The sequence below is a fragment of the Dasypus novemcinctus genome, chromosome 5 (assembly GCF_030445035.2).
Source record: "Dasypus novemcinctus isolate mDasNov1 chromosome 5, mDasNov1.1.hap2, whole genome shotgun sequence".
In the NCBI taxonomy this organism is placed as follows: domain Eukaryota; kingdom Metazoa; phylum Chordata; class Mammalia; order Cingulata; family Dasypodidae; genus Dasypus; species Dasypus novemcinctus.
The window spans coordinates 99,711,611-99,720,895 of NC_080677.1; the positions used below are offsets into that span (position 1 = coordinate 99,711,611).

At 42.5% G+C, this 9,285-nt stretch overlaps 1 protein-coding gene across 4 annotated transcripts in view; it reads right to left on the reverse strand.

Annotated features, from left to right (window-relative positions):
- AASS (aminoadipate-semialdehyde synthase) overlaps positions 1 to 7,826 on the reverse strand; it is an 86,938-nt gene extending 79,112 nt beyond the window's left edge. The window contains exon 1 of one of the 4 annotated variants that reach the window (XM_004483094.5): positions 7,415 to 7,826. The gene's annotated coding sequence lies outside the window, so the exon portion shown is untranslated. The remainder of the gene's footprint in view (positions 1 to 7,414) is intronic. The other 3 variants (XM_058297300.2, XM_071215251.1, XM_004483095.5) reach the window with 3 other exon arrangements.
- Between the last annotated feature and the right edge of the window lie 1,459 nt (positions 7,827 to 9,285).

The following is a 9,285-nucleotide window of genomic DNA, read 5'->3' on the forward strand; positions in this document are numbered from 1 at the left end:
TATATTGCAACTTTTGGTTTTATGTATAAATTTTGTTTTTGAAGAGATTACATTAAACCCAAGCCTAAGCCCCTAACATTCAGTCTCCCCTGGTCAAAGGAAAAACTGCAATGTCCCACAGAACTTGAATTCCTATGCTCTTATATATAACCAACTCCAAGGGCAGTGATTCCTTTAAGCACACACATACATTCAAAAATGGTTCTCTCTCTCCAGCAGGGATCTCCAGCATGTACTCACAGATGACCATGCAACTAGAGCCTGAATCGCAATTCTTGGCCCTAACACAAGAGAACATGTTCAGATCACTTAATCTCTCTTATTCCTGAACAATTCCTCCCCTGAGCCCAAGCTTGATTTGTAACCACAACCTCAGCTCACTAAGTGACAATCACTCCTCTTTCTCCCCACCTCCTTTGTGGCAGCACAGGACACACACACACACAGGTAATGCATACATACATACATACATACATATATATATATATATATATATATATATATATATATATATATATATGCAAAGGCAGCCTTTCTATGGGAACTAGGAAAGAAACAGCCAGAACAGAACTTCCAGTGGTTCATTTGAAAACTATGCTACTTTCACTTTCATTTTTGGGTAAGGATTTCTTAAATCATAATTTCTGTAACTTTTGTTTTTAAACAAATATAACAATAGTTACCACTGATTCAACATTATATGCAAAGCACTCTGCTGGACACTTTACAGATATTTCATTTCCTCCTTACGAAAATCTTATTAATATTATTATCCCCATATTATGGATGAAGAAACTGAACTGGAGTCTGTGACCAGGAACTGTTGCTTCCAAGCAGAAGCAGGCTTGCCAGATTAAAATTTAACACTTGAATTTCCTCTTCTTTGTCAAAGCTACAGATCCACACCATGTCGATCTGATGCATTCTGTTACTCCTGCCAGCTCTTGCTTCAAAAAGCTATCAGATCCATTCGGTGTCAGCACCGGCTATAAGTTACAGTAAATGACCTGCTGTCCCCCCAGCGTGGCATGCCTCTCCCCACCCTTCCCTGTGTTCCAGGGAAAATCGCCTGAGTCCCTGACAAGGAAATCTCTAGGTTTCTTAGCGTTTACAAAAAAGATTTCATTACAGGAAGAATTACTGTATTAGTAACCACTGGAATCTTAAAACTCAGTCTCAGCATAAAACTTTCCCAGCCCACCATTCATTTGATTTTAAGGTCATCAAAACCTAGCACTGAGGATTTCTGCAGTTGTCTAGCCCAGGTGGACTGTGGTGGATTTTGTGGTCTGTTCTAAACCTCAGGCGGTACACCCAATGTGCATTTCTGACCAAGCCTTCAGCAACGCAGGGCAGGGAGACTCCTGGCTTACCCTCCAGCTCTCCTGAGGTCACGTGACAGTGCTAGGCACTGTCGACAGCAGTAGCACACAGCAGGGGACTGTGGAAGCAAGGAGCAAGAGAAGAAATTCAAGGAAAAAGAAAGAGCTAGGGAGAATAAGGAGGAGTAAGATAAAGAAAAAAGAAGAAAACCAGAAGAGAGGTGTCCCATAGGCAGGGGTGGGGTACAGGACCCTTCCCCTAACCGAATTCCAATCAGTTCTCCCTTCAACCCATTAAGGGTCGTGTTTGAAATATTACAGAAATGAAATTTAAAATATTTCTTCTCTGTTTTTGTAAAACAAAAATAGCCTTAAAAGTACATGGTTTGATTCACCTAGTGTTGATGAGGAATTTGAGATGTTTCTAAAATTAATGGGGACGTTATAGTGAGTTGCCCACAGATGTGCTGAGACAGGAAGACAATCAGTGGTGGATGCCCTCGGTAGCCAAAGGAGAATATACTACGTGCTAACACTTTACTTCTCAAGGCAGAGAAGAATTTTTTTTTACTTTACTAATTACCTATCTTTGCAGTGTACACGTGAGAAACAGGTAGGGAAACATATTTAAATGTTACGGTATTTTCTATTCTTTTCAAGAGAAAACGGATAAAAACAGAACTCGGCACTCTATACACACCCCACCATTTTCTACCGGTGACCAGGTGATGCCCATGGTCAATAAGCACATTTTTATCCTTAATCACATGAAAGAGCCAAAGCAAACTTTCAGAGATGTAGTCTTAACAAGTTATAGCAGAGGAAAATTCACACACAGGCCAGAGGATCTCGTATGTGGATGGGAAGGTCCTTTCAGATGGTCTTCTGTACAATTTCATATATTTATGTAACAGTAACTAGTCATTTGTTTCCAGCATGAATATTTTCTAATATTTAAATAAAAATATAATAAAACTTAGACAATGTCTTGATAAATTTATCAAATTGGAATCTTTCACCTATTAATTATGGGAAAGGTGCTTTGTATCTGCTTTTTTTAATTCAGGAAAATATTTTGGAGGCACTTTAGGTGTATAGTATAGTGTCAGGTAAAGATATAAAGAAGCAGCAATCCAGTCCCTGCACATATTTATGAGGTCAAACAGGAACAGGATGGACTAGTTTTATCTAATTAAACATCTCAATCAAAATCTAATAATGATTGAAGTAATGAATGCACAACTACATGATTATATGAAATACCATTGATTGTACACTTTAGATGGATTGCATGCTTTATTAAGATGTAGCAATAAAATTGATTTTTAAATCTAATGGCAAATTATCAATTATTGATTATAACTAGATATTAGAGTCAGAATGGACCTGAAAGAACATAATCTAAAACCTAATATTACAAATGAAGAAGGTGAGGCTTAGGGAGATAAGGGATTTTCCATGAATCATCAAAAACATTTTCCAAGCTTTTATGAATGAGTCATAAAAATACAGTCTGGGGAAGCGGACTTGGCCCAATGGATAGGGCCTACCACATGGGAGGTCCGCAGTTCAAACCCCGGGCCCCCTTAACCCGTGTGGAGCTGGCGCATGCGCAGTGCTGATGCACGCAAGGAGTGCCCTGCCACGCGGGGGTGTCCCCTGAGTAGGTGAGTCCCACGCGCAAGGAGTGCACCCCATAAGGAGAGCCGCCCAGCACAAAAGAAAGTACAGCCTGCCCAAGAATGATGCCGCATACACAGAGAGCTGACACAACAAGATGACGCAACAAAAAGAAACAGAGATTTCCGGTGCGGCTGGTAAGGATAGAAGCAGTCACAGAAGTACAGTGAATGGACACAGAAAGGAGACAACTGGGGGGGGAGGGGGAGAGAAATAAAAAATAAAAAAAATACAGTCTGCTGTCCTGACATAACTTAACCATAACTCAATTAAACTCTTCGCTGCCATCTTGTCTACTACTATTATGCATTGAATTGTTTTCTACAAAAACGTATATTCAAGTCCTAACCCCTAGTCCCATGAATGTATGAATGTGGTCCTGTTTGGAAATAGGATCTTTAAAGAAAGTATTAGTTGAGACCAAACTGGATTAGGGTGGGCCTTAATCCAATATGATTAATGTCCTTATAAACAGAGGAAACTGAACACACAGAGAGAAAGAGAGACAGACAGGCAGCCAGCCAGCCAGCCAGCAAGCCATGTGATGGAGGCAGAGATTGAGTTATGCCACAAGCCAAGGAACAGAATGGAATTCCTGCCACTGCCAGAACCCTAGACTTCGGAGGAAGCAAGGCCCTGCTACACCTGATTCGTACTTCTAGCCTCCAGGAACTGTGAGACAATAAATTTCTGTTGTTTAAGCCAACTTATCTGTGGTACTTTGGTACAGTGGCCCTGGGGATGTAAGACAAGTACCTATGCTATAAAATAGTGTATTTGACTTGCACGTTCTCATGAGGGAATGGAGCAGGTAGATGAAGAACGTTGAGGTCAGAACTATTGTTCCTCCATCCAATAACAAAAACTCTCCTTTTAAACCTTCCCAGGGAATTGACCCAGCCAGAGAACATTTTTAACTCACAAACCACATACCCAACCAGAACAATGTACAATACAAGAGTTTAAGTACAAAAAGGTTAGCCATAGCCCTTCCTAATTTCTGTGTCTTTCACTGGAACATACATAAAGGCTTACAAATTCATTACCAAAGAGATTAAGGCCCAATGTTCCATTTCCAGCCTTTACAGTCAGAAACGTGTTCTTTGTCCTTATAGTTTAGCTCTTTAAAATAATTCTACTATAACTTATTTCAGTGATTTCAACCTGAAGCTATTAAATCACACAGGAAGATTTCTTGATGCCAAATTATTTGTAATCAGGCATACATCCTGATTAGATATTCAGAGACTAAGGATAAGTTCAAGTAGCTTTGATCTGAATTCATAATAAAGGAAATAAGTTAATGGATGAGAAATTTAAATTATTTATATCCATCCTTCCAGTTCATTTGCAAAATGCAAGTATATTTAAAAAGCCATGGTTTCCCAGGAAGTCATAATGTTTATTAATATGTGTGGGCAGCTTAATGGCTCAGCATTTTGGTCCATACTACATACTTGGTTTCCAAGTTAGAATATTCCAGGAGAGGTCCAAAGAGTTCCAGAATTAAAGAGCACCTGGTGATAGCCTAGAACTAATCCAAATCCCTCTCAACGCCAAGGCTTGCTAGAACTAGCTCAGGCATGCAGCAACACTAGCCTCCACAACTTCATTTCCTATTGCTTCAGTACATTTTTTAATCCTTCCACTTTAAGACCTTTATAAAATATTTACCAGAAAGTAAAGGGAAAAAAGAAGTAGACTTTGATCACTTATTATCATTAATTAATCTCGTCTAAGAATATTCTTATTTTCCCAAGCCTACCTCACCTACTCAAAGCTATCCAAAGACATAAGACCCACGGATTTAATCTCACCAAGATGGAATGCAAAGTTAGTGCTGAATTTGGAGTCTACTCCAAAACACTTATCTGCTTACTTATTGGTATCTTTGCTGAACTGTAAATTATTAGAGGGTAGAAATTTTATTTTATTCATCTCTGTATTCTCAATGACTGGTACATAGTAGACTCTCAATAAATGTTTTTAGAAAGGAAAAAAAGCAGGCAAATTTAATGAACATCAAAAAGACCAATGAGGCAGCAAAAACAAAATAAGACACATGAAGGAGGATAGGGATTCAGGTCTCCTCGAAAGATCAATTTTCTGCCAAGACCTCATAGACCACTGAATGTTATGAAATGTAACATCAAGTGGTAAGAAAAGTCCGACCTAAGAGTTGAGCCATATAACTAGCTGTGGGATTCCTTTTCTTGACCTCAGTTTTTTCATCAAGACCAGACTACATGTAAAGTCCCTTTCAGATCTAATATTTTGACCCCATTAAGCATTGTAGTAACTTGGGCAATGTGGATTACAAAAGCAGCACTAGAATTTTAGAACATATATACATACTCTGACTTACAGACACCCAGCTAAAATACACTAACCAGGGAAACAAGACACTGAAAAACACTTTGGAGAAAGGCATGCAACAAGAAATGAATACCTCAAAGGAATACCAGCTCCTCTCCTCCACAAATGGCTCAGGTTCATACCTCAGCAGGTACAAATTGTGTGGCAGTTTGAGATTATTTATGATTCCCAAAAGAGAAAGATTGCGTTTTTAAACAGAACTATTCCTCTGGGTGTGATTCCCTTTGATTATAATAAATCCAGTTGAGGGACCTTTGATTAGATTACCTGTTAAGATTACTTTTAGGCCTTTTCGATGAGACCACATCAGTTAGGCGTGACTCAGGCTGAGTTCCCGCCCCCTTAGTGGTTCTAATATAAACGGATTCACACGGACAGACACACACACAGGAAGAGAGAGCTCTGTCATTTTTTATCCTGCCATGTGACAGAAAGGAGAAGCCTGAAACATCTGAGGCCCCAGGGAAAGATGAACCAGTTTTGCCTGATACCTTACAGCTGAAATCAGGAAGCGTGCAGAATGACAGATTGATATTGAAGGCCCAGAAAGAAACAAGCCCTATTCCAGGAGTGAGAGGAAACGCTAAGAAACAATCTCTATGCCAGCTTGCAGGTGAAATAAGGAAGAAAGCAGAGCAGATGAGCCTGAGAGAGGAAAGTCAGAAAAGGCTAGAACCTCCCTGAGTCAGCCATCTTGCTTCACCACATGGCAACACACTGGGAAAAACGGTAGCTGACTGGTGAGAAAGCATCTCTGTTGATGCCTTGATTTGGCCTTGGAACTGTAAACTTTTACCCCCAATTAAACCCCCATTATAAAAGCCAAAAGCTTCCTGGCACTTTGCATCAGCACCCCTTTGGTGGACTAATATGCTATGTGACTTAACCTCTCTGTGCCTCACCTGCAAAATGGGAGTCACATTAATACCTACCATTCAGGGCTATTGTGAGATTGAATTGAGCTAACATATATAAAGTGCTGAGAATACTGCTGGGCTCACAGTAAGGACTCAGAAAATATTAAAAGTAAAAAGAGCCTCCATGCCTGTTACTTCTCCAAGCTGAGCACGACCAGAGCCACTAACAGAAGACACTGCCTTCATTCCAATTCGTCACACTGTGATAAGGTCTTCATAATTCCACACTTAATATTTTTCTGAAAAAACTCGAGCCCAAGGGGCCCTTTCTTCAACTTCTCCCTCTCTCTCTCATCTCTCATCTCTCCTTTCTGTTAGTCTGGACAGGAAGTAGCAATTTTTGGGGGGGCCTCAGAGAGAATGGCCAGGCCAAGATGACCAGAGTGAGAAGTTTTTTTGTTTTGTTTTGTTTTATTAGAGAAATTGTAGGTTTACAGAAGGATCATGCAAAAGAATGTTCCCATACACCCGCCCCCATTTTTAACATTTTGCTTTAGTGTAGTACCTTTATTGCAAGTAATGAGAGTATTATTATAATTGCACATTAGCTGTGGCCAGGTTGAGGTTTTGGTCAGAGATTGGCTAAGCAGGCAGGAGTTTAAAAGGTCATTTTAAGGGACAGGTAAACCCGTCACGGCTCCCAGAGGGGTGCAGATGTTAGGCCCCACAATATCCATCACCATTCTCCGCAGCCAGCCCGCCCAACCGGGCATACAATGTTGGAATAAACAGGGCGTTCTTTCTGCATCTTCTACCCCAATCCCGTACTCCCTGGCAACTGTTTCCCTCCACCGAAGAGACTGGGATTGCCATTCCTCTGCCCTTCCTATTCAGAAATTCCGAAGTGGTGCCGACTGCCCTCCCCGCCTTGCTCGCATGGAGGCACTCGTTAACGAGGCCTGGCTCGGAGGCCCAAAGGCGCGCCACGTCCTCCGCCACGCCCCGCCCAGCCCCGGCCGGGTCAGCCGAGCCCCCGGGGCCGCCCCGCGGCGCCGAGCCAGGGAAAGCCGCCTCGCTCGCCCGCCTCCGCGCCGCAGCCCTAGTCGGGATCTCCAAGCGCGTCCCGCAGGTAAGTCCAGCCGCCCCTCTGCTCGGCCCTCTTCCGGCTCCCCTCCTCACCTCTTCCGCTCGGGGGCGCCGACTGGACCACCTCCTCCTCCTCCGAGTTTAGGAAGCCTGGACGGGTAGGCTCAGAATTCGGAGAGAAATTGGGACGCCGGGCGGGAGAGGAGGGCTATTTGCTCAACTTTTGAAGATGTCATTCCTCCCGCAGCCAATCGGCTGCCGCCCTGAGGGCACAACCTCCTCCGCCGCCAATCGGCGGCGCTGCCGTGTGCTAGGTCATGCCCCACCCCTGCTCCTCCCCAAAAGCCTTTCAGATCGCCGACCTGCGTCCTTAGCTGGTTAAGTTGCGTTCTTCCAGTAAGGTTATTGACCGGGTTTCTAACCGTCCGCGGCCAAGGAGGGGCGGGGCGGAGAAGGATGAAAATCGATCCGGGCGTTACAAAGCCGCATCTCCCGGAAGAAAGTTAGTAGCGCACGTGTCTCACGTCTGTTTGGCCTCAGTACTCGTTTCAAAGCGTTATCGCGGTCTCATAACTAGCCTATGATATAAGCCAGAAGGTACTGAGAAGTGTTAAAGCCCAGCCAGCTCTAAGTTTAAGTGTAGCATATCCACATCCAGTGAATATAAGAGTCCTTGTGTACTTAACAAAGTCCGAGGCTCTTGGAAAGTACTAACTACGTAGCCCTAGAGGGAAAAGGATAAATGCGTTTCATAAAATCTAGCCCCAGAACCATGACACCAAGAGAAATCTATTTAGTGCACACATATTCACCCACACTCCAACCCCATTTCCGCCCTTTCCTACTGAAGGGAAGCATTAAAAAAGTAAATGCAAACACTCATAGACTTATAAATGTATTTAAATTATACAGTTAGTGCTTAAAGGGAATATACACACATCGGATCAGCCCCAGGATAGCAAAAATAAAGTTAATGGAATCAATACACCATAATAAAGGACTTGTCATTGTGTTCCTGGGAGTAGGATACTGCCCAAATTTAATCTACCATATCTGGCAGAGTCCAGGAAATGAATAATTTCCTAGACTAAATCAGAGCCTGGATCCGACTTGTAAAAATCCATGATGGCACTTGGAGTGGGGACAAACAGTGAAGAAGAAACATAGTGAAAATTTATTTGGTTTTGGGCTTGAGTAAAGGAATGGGGATAAAGTGGGAGAAAATAAAACTCTCACTCTGCCTTGCACCAAGACTTCCACCTCAACCACTATACTGGCATTACTTTCTTAAAGGCCACTAAAGAGTTTCCAATCACCAAATTCAACAGCTGCCTTCTTCCTCAACTTGTCTGCCATAACCAACCCTGCTAACTGCCTCTCTTTCCTTCCTTCTTCAAACTCTGGCCTCCTTTGTCTTTTGTGATGAACTCCAAAAGCCGATCCCTCCTCTTCTGTCCACCTTTAAATGAGAACTCTTAACTTTTTCAGGGTCATGGTGAGCTTTAGGAATTTCAGATTATGGAACATTATAACCACACAATTTTGCCTACAATTTCGCAGGATACCGGGGGCCTCCTGAAGCCTATCCATGACCCCTCCAGGGAGTCAATCTCCACAAAGCAAGTCTTTCCTGCTGTTTTTCAACTTTCCCCATCGCTTAACACCTTTCTCATTCCTGTCATAGATATGTTTAGTTATCAAACTCTCATACCAACAATCTAGAGTCTAGAACATACGTCAGGACTCCACTCCCATCTCCAAATGGGGGAGGGGGGGAATTAGAAATTTCTCTGGAAGTGGAAATTTCCCACTGTATTTCTAGCTTCACATATTTCAGGTTAGATTCGTTATCTTTCTTCTGAAACCTGCTCTTGTTCCTCTGTTCCCCACCTCTGTTAATGATATCACTACCTTCCAGTCACCACCCAGCTAAGCCTGAAATAACAAATTCCTCTGACCCATCA